We start from the raw sequence: 15,433 nt of genomic DNA on the forward strand, positions 1-15,433 counted from the left end.
GCCACTGGCCAGCACAGTTTGACACCTCCCTTTCAGCTGTCAAGTTACAACAGAGAATTAACCCTAAGTTTTTAGCTGTTGTTGTTTAGAAAGAAGCTTTCGAAGCTCGACTCCTTTTGCTGGTGCTGCCAGCTCCTGTGTCTCAGGGCTCACAGGTTGCTCAAGCTGGAGCCAAAGGTCAGTTCGTCGGAGGCAGCTCAGGTCATACTGAGCTGCACTTGCAAACCCTGATGGAGCTGGGGAAGGCAACAGGAACCGGGTCAGGTTTGCCCTGAGGCTGCTGGGGAACCCCTGCCTGGGGTCCCTGCAGAGAGGCATTCAGGGCAGGAGCACAGAAAATGCCTTCAGTCGCCTCAAGAAATGGGAAGTGACCTAGTAACTGACCCTGAATTCCCTTTTAGTCAGTACAAAGCTCTGGAATGACTTTTTGCAGGACATAACCCAGTGTTGTTGTAATGAGGACCATCACACTGCCCGCAGGAGGAGGGACAGGCAGGAGCTCTCCACGCAGCTGCGGTGGCAGGGCAGAGGTGGCAGCAGGGATGCTTTTCACCCCAGTAGGTTAAATAATGCCCTCAGGCTGATACGTGCTGGGTACATCCAAGTGGTGCTCCCGTATGTACATAGAAGTGCTCACAGGCATCTGAGTGATTCGAACACTGATGATAGACAGCAAACGCTTCTGCCAACACGTGGAATTCCTAGTGGTTGTTTATCTATTTTTTCCCTCTTGTAATTAATAATGCCGTGATTACTCTGATTATAATGATTGCATATCCCTTTAAGTGGCATCTAGATTGAGGTTTACATGGCATTTTTTTCCTTGTTTGTGTGTTCTGCAAACATATTAAGAAAGTCTCTAAAATAATATTACCAAACATCAAGTCAAATCCTGTCTCCTGAAGGGCTGATGAGATCATATGCGCATGGCTGTGTGTTATCTTGCCCTGACACATGGAATTAAGTCTTGGACTACTCTCACCTAGGAAGACATCATTCTGCCAGCGGTTTCTCTCTTCTGGCCATTTCAGCTATGACAGCTTTTTTCCCTTCAGCCAATTAAAGCAGGGCTGTTCTCTATAAAAGCCAATGAGAAAAACTGGGCAGTTTGATAATTCCTGAGTATTTCTTCATTTCATTTTGTTGAGCTCACTGGTAGCACACAAACAGAGGCATTTGTGACAAAACCCCCCCACCTTAGCCCTGTTGCAATTCTGTGACTTTAATGAACTCAGTTGTATGTGGAAGGGGAACTGGATTTTTGGTTATCCCACTGGCAAAGCTGTGGATGAGGGAAGCCTGAAATTCAGCCATACAGCCCTGCAACTTGGGGGACACGGTTGATCCAGTGGAAGGTCAAGCTCAGGAGCACTGCCACTTCCATTAATATTTTTTTTATTTTATTGGGTTTTACAAATTCTGGGAAGTTGTGAAACTCAGCAGCAGACATGTAGGTATTTCCTTAATTCACATGTCCATTATTTAAACAAAATCTATGTTGTTTTCTTCTGGAGCTCATGCCATTGTTGTTTTTTACCAGGTTGGAATCAGTAGGAGACACCTCCATTTTTGTCAAGGCTAAGTTTTCTTTAAATCAACACAAAATGAATAATTTCCAATTTTCAGCTTTCTGAAAAGTTTTTTTAAATGTCATTTTAAGTCCAAATCAAAGCAATTCCCCTTCCTTCCTCTACTTCAAAATTATCGCTAGACGACAAATTGGTTATTGTCTCTCTTGACAAAAGTGCTTGGCTCTCAGCCTTGCATTCAGATCCCCAAGCCACTGTCTGATGGGGAATTTATTCCCCATCTGTTTCCATTTCTACACTGTGAGATCAGCCTGGCACATGAGCTGCAGTGCAGGCGTGGGGTTTGTGATCCATATTTAATTCACCTAACTTTCAGTCGTTAACTGAGACACCCCAATTAAGCAGAGCAGTGACCCTGGCTTCTCCGTGTAGTCACTGCAGAAGTGGGTTCATGCAGAAGGTGACTCTGCCCATGGAAAATCTCAATTAAATGCCTAAAGTGTAACTTCTCTAAGATCAAGCTGCTATATGCTTTGAGCAGTTCCACTGAAAGAAACCTCGTTGGCTTATAGAGACATGCTGATAATGGGCTCATTGGCTTGTTAGGTCAGCCAGCAAGTAGATGGTGGAGGTCCTTGGGGCTTAAGTACCGTTGTATTTCTGGGGAGATCATTGCATTTCAAGGGTGTGATGTGAGACAGGAGACTGCAAAGTCATCTCCAAGCTGCATTTATTCCCCTGAAATGCTCAAATGTGTCAGGCATGATTTCAGTTATAAAATGGAAATAATAGATAAAAAAGGTCAAACCATTTATTGAGGATTGACATTTACAGCAGTCAGGAATCTCCAGTTGTATACAGCTTTGTGTATATATGTCATTCCTATATGACACCATCCTGCTGAGGATCTCCAAACCTGTGCTTTCCTGCTGTAACTAGGTGGTGGCTACTTAGATATTGCTTATTGTTTTTATACTGGTGCCTAAACAAAGAAACACAGAGGTTAGTTAACTTGCTCAAAGTTGTAGTGGTCCTCTAGTAAAGTGAAAACATAAATTCCTAAATCCTCTCTTTCTCTGTGGTTTCCAAATTATTTTATTTTCTACTTTCATAAATTTTGTCAGAATATTTACTGTAAAGATTGTAAAAAAACCCTCTTTGAAAGTAATTACTCTTTCTATAAAAGCTGATTGTTAAGAGGCCTGTGTCCTTGATCCCATTGTAGGCAGTGGCAGTGGCATTGGATCATTGACAGGGTATGCAGCTTGAGTACAGTGTGGGAAACTAGGTTGAAGGTAATAGTCCAGACAGGGATCCAGAGAGCAATTGCTGCCTGTTCTGCACCAGGATGTGGCACAATCACATCTACCACTGGAGGGATCATGCTGTGTGTGTGGAATAGTGCTATCGATCAGTACATCACCTTTGCCATTAAGATCTAAGTAGGAAGGAAGGGGAGAAGAAAGACGTGCACACTCAGTTGTGTGCACATGCACCCATGTGCATATACACACGTGTAGGGTAGGAGACAGACACCTGAGATAGGGCTGGTAACAGAAAAGTAATTAAAGGTGCTGAAGCAGTAAGTGCCAAGACACTCTCTCCAAGAGTACTGAAGGTTTGCTAATGTCACGGCTGCTGTCCCCACGGTATCGTGCAGTTCTGGTACTTGTCTCAGATGCCCTTCTGTGAGATCTACATTGCCTGGACCCAGTCTGTTTTATCGTTGCCTTAATGGTCTGACTTTGAGAGCTGAGCCTTGAGGTCCTTGTGCCTCAAGGAGACCCAACACACACCCTGTTTATGTGGTCTTCAGGGCTGTTTTCCTCCCGTTGCTCTCACATTGCTGCAGCATTATTTCTCAGTGCTTTGTATTAAGGAACTAATATTCTGGCAGTAAGGATTTAAGGGACCTTGTGCAGATATGGACGGTGTATTTTACAGAAGAAATACAATAGTAGTCTTGAAAACACTGATAAAATGACCTATTGTTGCATAATAGGTATTAGATCATAGAATGGTTTGGCTTTGGAAAGAACTTTAGATCATTTCATTCCCACACCGGACACCTCTCACTAAACCATGTAGCCCAAGGCTCTGTCCAACCTGGCCTTGAAGGGCTCTGTCCATCCTGGCCTTGAACACTGCCATTTTCCTGTTCCCACTGCCCGCTCCCAAAAAGGAAGCATTTTAGCTTCTGGATAAAATGGCAAGAATGACTAGTCAGCCCTGACTTTAAAAAGGAAGAAAAAAGGACATTTAGGTTTTAATGAAACGTCTTCCACGTTAACTTACATGTTTGTTTAGATAGTTTTTGAGATTAGTCTAGGAATAATAAGCTGTTATTTATAGGGAACTTCCTGGCCAAAGACTTCTGGGCAGCTCCAGAATACCAGGACAAAGGATTTACAGCCCACTGACTACTTAAAATGGTGATGCTATTTTCGGATTGAAAAGTCCTTTTTCCTTTATGACCACCTTTTGGTGAAGAGGAAGAGCTGTCTACCAAGCCTTCAGATTCTTTCTGAGTTACTCCTGAGAGTGTAGAACTGTGGGTCAGTTTATTTAGCTTGAGTCTGGATCTTTTGCACATCTGTATTGTCTTCTGTGAAGATTTGCTTTTCTGCTTATGGCATCAGTCAGAACAAATGGAGGGATGGGATCTGCCCTGGCTGCTGTAGGGAAGTTTCCTGAAATGTCCCCATTCTCCTAATAAATCATTGTCTTTCCCAGTCTGTTTCTCATGGAATCCGGCAGCAGGTCAGCATCCTTAGGTAAAGAAAGGCTTCCTCAAGTGAGCAGCAGTCACAGAAAGTAAATTAATGGAAGCCGGCATCTGCTGATCTCTTTGACAATAAGGAATTTCGCTGCCAACATTTAGAAACCATTGGAAATGGTCTCCATTGGAAACCAGATTTCGACTTTCTGCCCTGGGCTGCCAGAAGTATTTCAGCATAAAATGCTAAAGTAAGTTGAACTTTCAATTATAATTTCAATGACTGTCTAGTGAAATGGATTAATGCTCTGGCACTGCACCTTTGAGGCTTTGGCTCGAATCTTGTAGGATAAAAATCTGTCTGCTTTGACAGTTGAAAAGGTCAGAAGTGAAATAATGTCAGGTGGTCTTAGCCCAATTCAATGTCTCGATTAAGAAGTAGATGTAGAAGTTGTTGATGTGGGATATCATAGCAGATCCTTTACAAAAATAAAATATAAATATAAAAATACATTTTTTTATTTACATTTTAGCAGCCAAATCAGATGCAGACAGTTGCATTCAGGAGAGGTGGAGTTTATTCAGAATTCAGCAACACTGGATTGCAGACTGAGCAAAACATGGGTGACACTGTGCAGTATCTTAAGCTCAAAAGCTTGTATCCATCGTGAAATTGATTTCTTGATATTTGACTGTGTCAAGCATAGTTCTCACTCAAGTATTTTTTAAAGTTTAATTTGGGAATTTTTATTAACTGAGAGTAAATAGAACGTTTTTCTCAGTGTTCAGGCAAGACATGGGGTCTTTTCAATTTACTTTTTGAAACTGCTGCAATTCAATTCTTAAGCTCATTAAATAGGATTGTGTAAAGGAGCAAAATAAGGTTACTTGCAGAATGTATTTTTTCTCTTATTTGGTTACACTCTTATATAATTTTATATGATAATAATATTTAAATATAAATTGCTTCTCCAGACATCCCTGCAGAAAGGTCACTACATCAAAGATTTCTGGCAATAGTAACAGGAATTTCTGCTCGGGAAAAAGGAGCGAATCAGGCCATGGGGTCCTGTGTCTCAGTGATGTGTGCTGATGGAGGGGTTAGCCACAGGGACAGCGGCTATCAGAGCTGCAGAGCAGTTTCATTGCCTTTGGTTTGTCCCAGCCTCGCTTCTCCTCACATGTCAGGCAGCCTTGGCACCACTCTACCAGGTGAGGTTGCAGGTCTTTGCTTATGTCAGTAAGAAACACACGTACAAGATAGTGCAAATTGGAAATCAGCTGTCGTGGCATGCTGCATAAATTACCGGTTCTGGTTGGTAACCTATTGCAGATGATTAAATAAGTGAGCAGTTACATCCTTTTCGGCGCTAGTAGGCATCTTTGTTTTATTTAATTCCCTGTTCCTTCTCCGTGTGTGTACGTGTGGTGTGTCGTGGGTTTTTGTCAAGTTGTGTTTACGTCTTAAGGCAAAGAAACCACAGTCTCCATGTGATCATGATGCAGTGCAAGAGCTGATGGAACTGTACATATGTTGTAAAGATTAATTGGCATTCAGTTAGGCCCCATAAAGCATGGCATGCCATGCATTATCCTCTACTTTGTCTTCAATTTACAGCGCAGTTCAGTTCACGTAATGGGCACAGGCTGAAAAAAAAAGTGTATTTCTCAAGTATAAAATGTGTACTTTTTAGTGGGCTAATATTCCCAATGACAAAACCTCGGACATAGGGCTGCAGAAGGAGACAGCCAAGTTAGCTTTGGAGATTCAGATACAGCTTGAGTGTGAGGCAGTGGTAACATGCTCTTGCTTTTCTCAGCTGAGATCTACTAAGTGGGGCCCAGGGGACCATCAAAACCACAGAATTACCTTTTATTTGTTGTATAGATTTTTCTGACCAAAACCCAAAAGGTAACACGGTCGCCATCCTCACACTTGGAAGACGTGGCGCATAACTGTGGTGCGGGAGCAGAAGGCATTCCATGGCCCCGCGGTGCCGACCTTGCCGGCTTCCTGGGAGGGCGAGAGGCCAAGCACCCGAGTGCAACCCCTTATTTATAACAGAACAAAGTGGTAATTTTGCAACTATCAGGGCTCAAATATGGGACCATTTCCCTAGTAATAAAACTATTACTCTGTAACTGTTTACTTATCAGGAGACCATTATGTGATTGATGACCTGAAAATGGAGGTTATCTTTCAATTCATTTGAAATGCAAGCTGACTAGAAAATCTATAGTTATTGCAGTGTATTTTTAAGCAGAATCAGGCACCTACATTGACTTCCTATTTACATTTCTTTGAGAAGAAAAATCACATAAAAGCTATCAAGAAACACATTTCACAGCAGGCAAATTAATTGGTTTTACTGTATTTGAATGGAGGGTTTGTCAAATAAAACATGCCATGACAGTTAATAGTGTCATTTAGAAGCAGCAAATTATTGGCTTATTTGTTATTGGATAAAAGGAAGGCAAACACTTTGTATTAGGAAGTTTTAATGTGTTTAAAATCCTCATTAGGGATTTATGGACATTCTTGCTTAGCATAGCGCCTCATTAATTTGAGGCTAAACAGTTACTTCTGTGTTTCAATTCCAATTTTTTTTTTCCTTTTCTTTAATTAGATCTCGCATTAGAGTTTGGTCTCTACACCACTGGAGATGTAGAATTAATTAATGTGATTTATAAATCTAATGGAAATGAGTTATTCTTAGATATCTTTTCATTTTAGTGAGCAGTTTAACTGCATGCAGCGTAAGTGCACCCAGATCTAAGAGATTTTGGGAGCTCAGGAAAAGTATGCGACTTCTGCATTGAATACATTTAGCAGCGTCCCTTGGCATTAATAGATCAAAGCATTTTAATTAGAAATGTAACTAAAAGAGAGGCCATAAAGATCCCATTCAAAATCAGATTTTCTTTGTTCTAAGCTCCATACTGTCTAAAAAGTGTTATTTTAGCTCCCCTTTTGTATGATAACCATTACAATCAGTGGCAGTTGGGATAATAGTGTGTCTTACTATTTAACGAGCATAAGATCTGGCTCTTAATGTAGTCTGAATTGGGACCGAATCCCAATAAAGACATAATCATTAATTTAAATTATTAATAAAAGAAAAATTGCTTTTATCTCATATAGGAATTTCATTTATTTGATTGAAGTTTGTGTAAAAATATGTGTTTGTGTGGACTAGTTATGCTAACAGGTAGTGTTGGTATTTAAACCCTAAGATATTTCAGAATACATTTGTTTTCTTTCCCACTGACAAGAACATGTCCTTGCCCTTTGAATTCTGGCCCTTTATTTTGAACACAGTCTGAGGACACGGACTGCAAGTTGTGGCTGTGGTGGAGGGATGTATGAAAACAACTAATTTGCAAATAAGCTCTGAGCAATAAATTTGGGTCCCAGCATTGGCCTTGCAGCTGTGCGAACTCCTGTACAAATTATACCCAGCAGTAAATTTTCAGTGAGGGCATTCATACCTGCTTCAAAGCAGACAACCGGCAGTCACAAACCGTACTCTTGTAGCTACAGTAAAGGTATTGTCAGATGTAAGTAGATGCTTGGAAAGGCTCCTCTCTAAAACCACACAAGAAATGTTACAGTCTGGATTCATGAGGCCACATAATGCTCCAGGTTACACTGATGCAACTTCACTGACATCAGCGGAGTTTTAGTGGTGTCACCAAGGCCACAGTCTGACCTGGCGACGTCGCTGCTGTTCTAGCAGAGGTCACACAACCCCTGCCTGGCACCGCTTGCCCCCGTGCTGCCGTGGGCCGGGAGCAGACACCGAATTCCACTCGTGTGAAATAGATTTGAAGGAGATCCAGTTCCAAGTTGTATTACATTGTCTTTGTGTGTATAGTAAAGGGATTTTGAATGATTTCCAAGAGGTTCTATTCAGAGGGTTACACAGAGAATAAATATGTTGTCTAATTTACATCCCCCTAACTGAGGGTAAGTAGTCTTGGAAGCCAAATTCCCTTCACACTCCTTTTATACTTAAACTGCTTCACTGTCTTCAGAGGAGTTAGATTTCATTCACACTGGTAAAAATAAGACAAGAAACAGACACTTGATCTTTATTTTTGCGGCACCATGTATCTCACCACACTAGAGGGTTGCATAGTCTGTTAGTCAGGCTTTGATATTTCAGGTGAACAAGTGCATGGTGGCATTTTAGGTCAGGGAGCCTTTTATCATCAATTTAACAGAAACGTGTAAGGTAACCTCTTCCAGAATAAGGCAAAAATACCAAGACATATAAGAAACTGTACTTATCTTATATAAGTAAGTATGCCATTGCAGTCATTGGAGGAGGAGGGACAGAGAGAGAAAGGAAGAATGAAAAAAAGAAAATGTTGATTTCCAAAATTCCTTGCACTTTGTCAGTATTAAATGGTTGTAAGAGCCTTTATGCAAGCCAGTGTTTTGGTCACAAATGAAGGACTGCAAATGACACTTTTGTTGGGTTCTGGTTACAGTTACTCTGTAATACCAGTTACTCTGGTATTGTCATCATGACAAGCTTCTAAAATACTACATTCAGAATATTCCATAAGCAAAATGTGCAGCCTTACCTACATTAAAAAACTCCCAGGAGACCTTGAAGTGAGAGATCACTTTATCAGGCTCCTCTCTCTAATAGAGTTTGGCAATTTACTGCATGAAAATAATGAAGAACCATTGAGTTTAAATTGAACATCAGCATATTGTGCTTTCATGGAGACTGTTTCATGCTGATCAACATTGAAATGGTATTGTTAAAAGAAAACATCAAAGAAATGAAAAAGAAAACATGGGCTAAATACAGCATGCACTGGGAAGAACAAGAAAAATGTAATTGTCACATCCAGGTCAGTCTAGTTTAAAAGTTGCTGTAGCAGAACTAAATGCCAGTGAAAAAAACATTGTCCTTGCAGTTGGGGTTGATCTGACAGGGAGGTCATTGTAAGCCGAGTTCCTTGTAGGGACCTTATGATTTGTGGGCTAGCACCCAAGTGTCCCAACCTGGTGTAATGGCACCATTCTGTCTGGCTCCAGGTGACTGGAGAGGAGCATATTGGAGTCATTGGCTTTTGTATGAAACTAAAGGTACCCATTGTGGCAGTTCTGGCTTCTGATCTAGAGACCGTTTGGCAAGTTCACTAAAGTCAGCAGGAGTCTGATTCAGTCATGTTTTGGACCACACTAGTAAGTTGTTTTTCCTCACTAATGTGGTTTACTCAAGGGAAGAGGCATAAACTTCTCCATCCACTGCTGAAAGAGCAGCACTGACCGCAGCCCAGGCTGTCCCAGCTTAACAAATGAATTAACTTGACCCACTCCTTGAAACTTTTCCGTGTTTTCAGGTTCTACCCTGAATGCATATTTGACACAGCTGCTTCTGCAGTATTTGAATTGAGGGGGAGCAGTGGAACAGCTCTATTTTGTTTTAGGCAAAAGTTTTTCATTCTCTCTTAATTTTTTATATATATCTAACGTATATATTTTCACAGACCTTTTAATAAGCCCCAGGAGATATTTTTGGGGTTGAAATAATGGGAAATGTAGTCTTCTCATGGAATTCTGTTTCAAGGATGGTGGAGGTACTAAAAGAAAACAGTGGATATGCATTATTTGGGACCCACAAATGGCTCCCTTGAGAATTAATAGCCCTGTGAAAAGCACATGTATGTATTTGAATACCAAGAGAGAAATATAATTTGGTTGGGGGGGGGGGGTGGTGTTGGGTTTTTTTAATACCACCATGTTTGACTTCATTCAGTTTCCTCTGGAGCCCAAACATACAGTCCTTACATATGGTGGTGATAATCTCATGAATATCAAATATATCAGAAAAAAAAATACCACTCAGGTTGCAATATTCCTTCCTTGCTCTTTTGCTGCTCCCATTCTCACATGTTTGCACTAAAGTTAGTAAGGAAGAGCCAAGATCCTCCCAGCTAGTGAGATTAATTTGACATCTATTTCAGGTGTCTTTAACATGAATGACCCTTTGGGGATGAAATATTAGCGAGCTAGGAAAGAGACAACAGCATGAACTGTGAAACAACCCAAGAGGGTTGAACAGTGGGCTCTGAGCAGTGTTGTACCTCAAATACAGTCTTCCTCAGGAGGAGAAATGTGTAGTCAGATGGCAGCTAAGGATCAGGCTGCAGTCTGAAATGCAGCAGGTCGAGAAGACACGTAGGGAATGGCTGAGAAGGGGAAATGAAGCCTGAGCAAGCAAGGTCATACTGAGAGCTGATGCTGGAAAGGCATGGCTCTATCCTCCATTCAAGTGCAGGTAAAGTATTGGATCTTCTTAGATTTGTAGTGAGCATATTGCAGAAATTGAATCGTAGGTTCACATAGGTTGGAAGCACATTCAGAGGTCATCTAGTCCAACGTCTTGTATCTGGAAACCCTGCTGGAACCTCTGTTAATAGGAAGCCTGGCAGAAGCTGGAGGCATTCGTAGGATGAGGCTTCTGCAGACAGTCCTAGTTTGGCTGTATCATGGTTTATGCCCAGCCAGTAACTCAGAACCACGCAGCCGCTCGCTCACTCCCCACCCTTCTTCCTACTCCCGCTCCCGGAGGGATGAGGGGGAGAATCGGAAGAATGTAACAAACTCCCATGGGTTGAGATAAGAACAGTCCAGTAACAGGTATAATACAAACCGCTGCTGCTACCACCAATAACAATAATGATGATAAGGGAAATAACAAGGGGGGGGGGGGGGGGAATATAAAACTAAAAGGGGAAAAGGAAAAGAAAACAATAAACACAAGTGATGCACAATACAATTGCTCACACCTGTCAACCAATACCCAGCCCGACCCCAGCAGCTGGGCATGACGTGCTGTGGTATGGAATACCCCTTTGGCCAGTTTGGGTCAGGTGTCCTGTCTCTGCTTCCTCCCGGCTTCCCCTCCTCCCTGGCAGAGCATGAGACTGAGAAAGTCCTTGGTCAGAGTAAACATTACTGAGCAACAACTAAAACCATCGGTGTTATCAGCGTTGTTCCCAGACTGAAAGTCAAAAACACAGCTCTGCACCAGCTACTAAGGAGGAGAAAAATAACTGTTACAGCTGAACCCAGGACAGTCTGCTTCTGGTTTTCTAAGTGTTTTCCTCTTATCATTGTGTAGTACACACTGGAAATGATCAATCAAGGCTCATGCACATGATCTTTTCATGCTAGCAAGTGTAAAATCAATTTGTGTTCGAAGGAGTAAACAGTAGGATGAGCTTCACCTCCCTGGAGTCGAAATAGATTCCTTGATAAAGGAGATGACAATGAAAGCTGAGCTCTTGATGTGTAAGCACACAGGTGCTCATATGCAAGAAATCTGAGTGGTTCCTACGTTCATTTAACATGCTACATTTATTTTTCCAGTAAAATAAAGATAGGAAGAAGCAATTACTTGTTGAATGCCAAATGTGCATCAGTAAAGCCAGAGGGATTATTCGGAGTTTATCCAGTTGAGAATGTAGTCGGTCAGTTCTGGCAAGGACATTATTCGTTGTGTATTTCTGCTTTCTGACTCTACATTTGAATTTTCAGAACTGTTCTGACAGGTCTGTTGGAAGATTTTGTTGCTATCATTTCTGAGAAATGCCTGCTGTTGGATGTCAATTACAAGGGAAAAGAGACTTACAAGAGTTTTCTGTGCTACAAAAACAAAATCTGATCTCATCCAGGTTATAAATTGTCCAGGAGGTAAGAGTGGTCAAGGAACTGTTGAATGAATAAATGGAAGGTTAGATCAACATGACTCATCAGATATTATAACCATTTACCCAATGTCATTTGATCTGCATAACATTAAAGGCTACTATTCCCTTACTCTTAGATTTCTGACCTCTTTCACTCCCTTTAAAGTTTAGCACTGAGCCACCCAAGCCATACATTAAACCTTTGGTTCCACATCATTTAAGTTCTGTTCTGTTCTCTTGTGAGTCCGAAATGTGAAAAGACTCTCTTAATACTGACTTGTATTAGATGGAATATTTTGATCATCTGACCTGTCCCTTCTTTTAGCAAGCAGCATTTAAACTAAACATGAAGTGTTTTGATGCAAAAGAGCTTTGCCAGATTAAAATGAAACTGGAAGATGAGTTCCTTGTAGCATATAGCTGTTCTGAATTGTTTTTGTTTTGATTGAAGTTTTATTACCTCAAGATGTCTATCTGCAGCTTAGGTAATATTTGCTGTTCTTCAGCCTGGGATTCACGAATGCACTGCCAGCTGAGAGAAGAGCTCATAATGTGAAATGCAAGTGCGCAGTCTTATGGAAGCCAAATTTCTGGAATCTTTCCTTTTAGCTGAGTTAGACCATGCTGCTCACAAAGGAAGAAAAGCACCAAAAACGTGCACAAATGCGACCTGTGACCTCCTTTTTAGAAGGTTACTGATGAAAGCTGAAGAGGAGAGGGGTGGAGAACCACACAGTGGGTCCTAAACCACTTGATATTTATTAGATTAGGAAAGCAGTAGGATGGGATGGATGTCCCGTCTCCGCTAAACTACAGCAGGAGCATGGCATCTTATTAACGGCAGTTGTAGTAACAGTTTGTTATAGCACTAGCACTGGAGAAGGTGATTAATATTGTATCTGCTCTGTTTCATTCTGTCCTGATGAATCTGCGTGGATGCCATGGTGTGCCATGGGGGCCTGCTTGCACTTGTTAGCTGAATGCGAGTGTTCATGGGCAATTAAACTTGCAATTTTTGATTCACACTTTGAAAGGTCAGAAGGTTGCTTTCTAGTTTGGTTTTTTTTTTTCCAGGATAGACCAAGTTTCTAATAGATCTGGTCCTTTCAGTCTCTTAGAATGTGCAGCTGTAGCATGAATTGAGAAAAATGGTCTCATTTCTTTAGAAATCCATTAATAGTAATGTACTGAAAGACTCTTACATTGATCTTCTCTCTGATAGCTATGTTGTAATAATTATTCTTTTAATGTTTGCATCAATCTAAATGTTTTCCTCTTTGTGCTAGCTCCTACTTGGATCTCCCTAGATGACAATCACAGCACTTTGACATCTTGCATTAATACCAGTGATTCAAAACAAAGCAATGCCAAAGGGAACAAAAGTTCTGTCAAGCCATTAAAATCTTCTTTGCCATTAACACAATTAAAATTGATGCATAAGCATTTAAAGTTACTAGCAAGTGCTACCAGCAGGAGCTGGTTGTGATTGCATAATATATAGTGGGCTTTATTAAAGTAAAATGGTATGTTTATTGTTATTATCATCATTAGTTCTGAAGTAACATAAACTTAAAAAGGGCTGTGAATTGCAAGAGGACTGTGAAACAAGTAAAAACATGCTCTGCCCTGTATTAACAGTCAGGGACATGATTATGACAATTAAGACGTTTCTAAACAAAAGAATACACATGGTATCTTGGTTAACCATTGGAAATGGCATGTGCAGTGGTAGGGAGGGGTGTTAAATAAAGAGAGGACTGCTGTATCTCTGCAGCTCTCACTCTTCCCAGTCTTGACTCACTCGGGTGGATTTTGGGCTGCTCCTGTTACTGCTGTGAGAGGTTTTGTGGTTGGTGTGCAAACTGATGGGGGGAGTATTTGTTTTGTTTTCTTGTACTCCAACATACTAATTTTTCAATGAAAAAATTCAGAAGTGTATTAGAGACACATGTACTCCCACTATCCCACTGCACAGTGGAGTAATACTGGTGCTTGCTAATCTTAAAGTTAACTATTCTTCACTGAATGGAGAGTTGGTATGAGGTATGGAAAACAGATCAGCACAGAATTTACAAGTATTGAGAGGGAGAAAAGTGATTTAAGTGAAACGCTGGTGGATGAAGGAAGGCCAGTGAAGTACTGGAATATTAAGTTGTTCAGTAAGAGGGTGGGCTGCATGCCTATTGCAGTTAATGCTGACCATCCACTGGAAGTTCTCAAGCTATGTTAGGTAGAATTTGAGCAAAGTAGAAACTGGGGACAAAAGGTAAGGCTCTTTTTTCTGGTCAGTTGACTGTTTTAAAGTGATATTATGGAAAATTAATCTATAGCTGCTGAAGGAGATAAAAATCACTAATATCCCTGTAGTGTACTCAATATTCAGTTGAGTACTTCTTTACCAGCATATTGATGAACTGTTGGAAATTCAGAGAACAGTGATGAAATAAGCCACAGGGATAGAAAATTTGTGTCAGGAAAGAAGGTAAAAGTTCAACATACATCGTTTGAGAAAAGTGAAGTTCTGCATGTCTGTGCATGGTGTAAATACGAAGGGAAGCAATGAATAGTGGGAAGAGCTCCACAGAAAGGCTGAGGTGACACTGAAAGCAAAATTTTAACATTTATCACAAAGAAGGGCTGAATAGTTTACAGCACTGCTCCATATTTTATTAAGGGAAAGGATGGAAGACCCATTTCCCTAGTCAGACTAACGACAGTAGAAGAAGATACAGGGAAAATGTGCTACTTTAACAGAGCATGAACTTGGTGATCCAATAGGTCATTCTGGTCTTTGGCTTTTGTAGCTGTGTGGATTTATTCTTGCAGCTTACTGCTGGCTGAAATACAGGAGGAAAGCCATGGTCAGTGCTTTTGGTTAAGCTCTATAGCAGATTAGGATGACAGGGATTAAGTTTAGTCATGAGTGTCTTTTACCAAACTAGATACCAAAGGCAATACAGTGAAGTGTCAGGCAGAAAAGTCTCACTGAATATTCATGAAGTGCTTACCTGGTTTTTGGTACCTTCCTGAATATTGTTTCTTCCTCTTCTGCTGTACCCCTGTGATAAGAGCCTGTCACAACTACTTACAAGTGCTACAGACTGGTTGTACAAACGGGTCCGCCTGTTATTTATGTAATTGTTCACAGTATTTAGAGGTTTCAAGCTCTTTCATGTCCTTGGAATGAGAGATTGTGGCAAATGCTGCCACTACCATTTAAATGAGTATTTTCAATTGGAACATGTTAAGGGCAGCACTCTGTGCGTGCATGGGTATGGTTGTGTGCGTACTGCAACTTTCTAAGGGGAGAAGGAGTATCTGTCAAGCCTCTTGAGGGGGATTCCCCTGTGCTGTTGAGTCTTCAGAGGATAATTAACCTGCAACAGGCTGATGAAGTGAGAGACAACAAAATCAGCAGCCGCCCTTACAGTCCAACCAGTATTTTACTACAGTATGTATTTAAGTTTTAAGAGCT

At 41.0% G+C, this 15,433-nt stretch overlaps 1 protein-coding gene across 1 annotated transcript in view; it reads left to right on the forward strand.

Annotated features, from left to right (window-relative positions):
* Positions 1–15,433, forward strand: part of AFF2 (AF4/FMR2 family, member 2) — a gene marked incomplete at its 5' end in the record, with an annotated part of 236,281 nt that overhangs the window by 78,744 nt on the left and 142,104 nt on the right. The gene's annotated exons all lie outside the window — the stretch shown is intronic.

The sequence above is a fragment of the Nestor notabilis genome, unplaced genomic scaffold, assembly GCF_000696875.1.
Source record: "Nestor notabilis isolate BGI_N333 unplaced genomic scaffold, ASM69687v1 scaffold2461, whole genome shotgun sequence".
NCBI classification, from domain to species: domain Eukaryota; kingdom Metazoa; phylum Chordata; class Aves; order Psittaciformes; family Psittacidae; genus Nestor; species Nestor notabilis.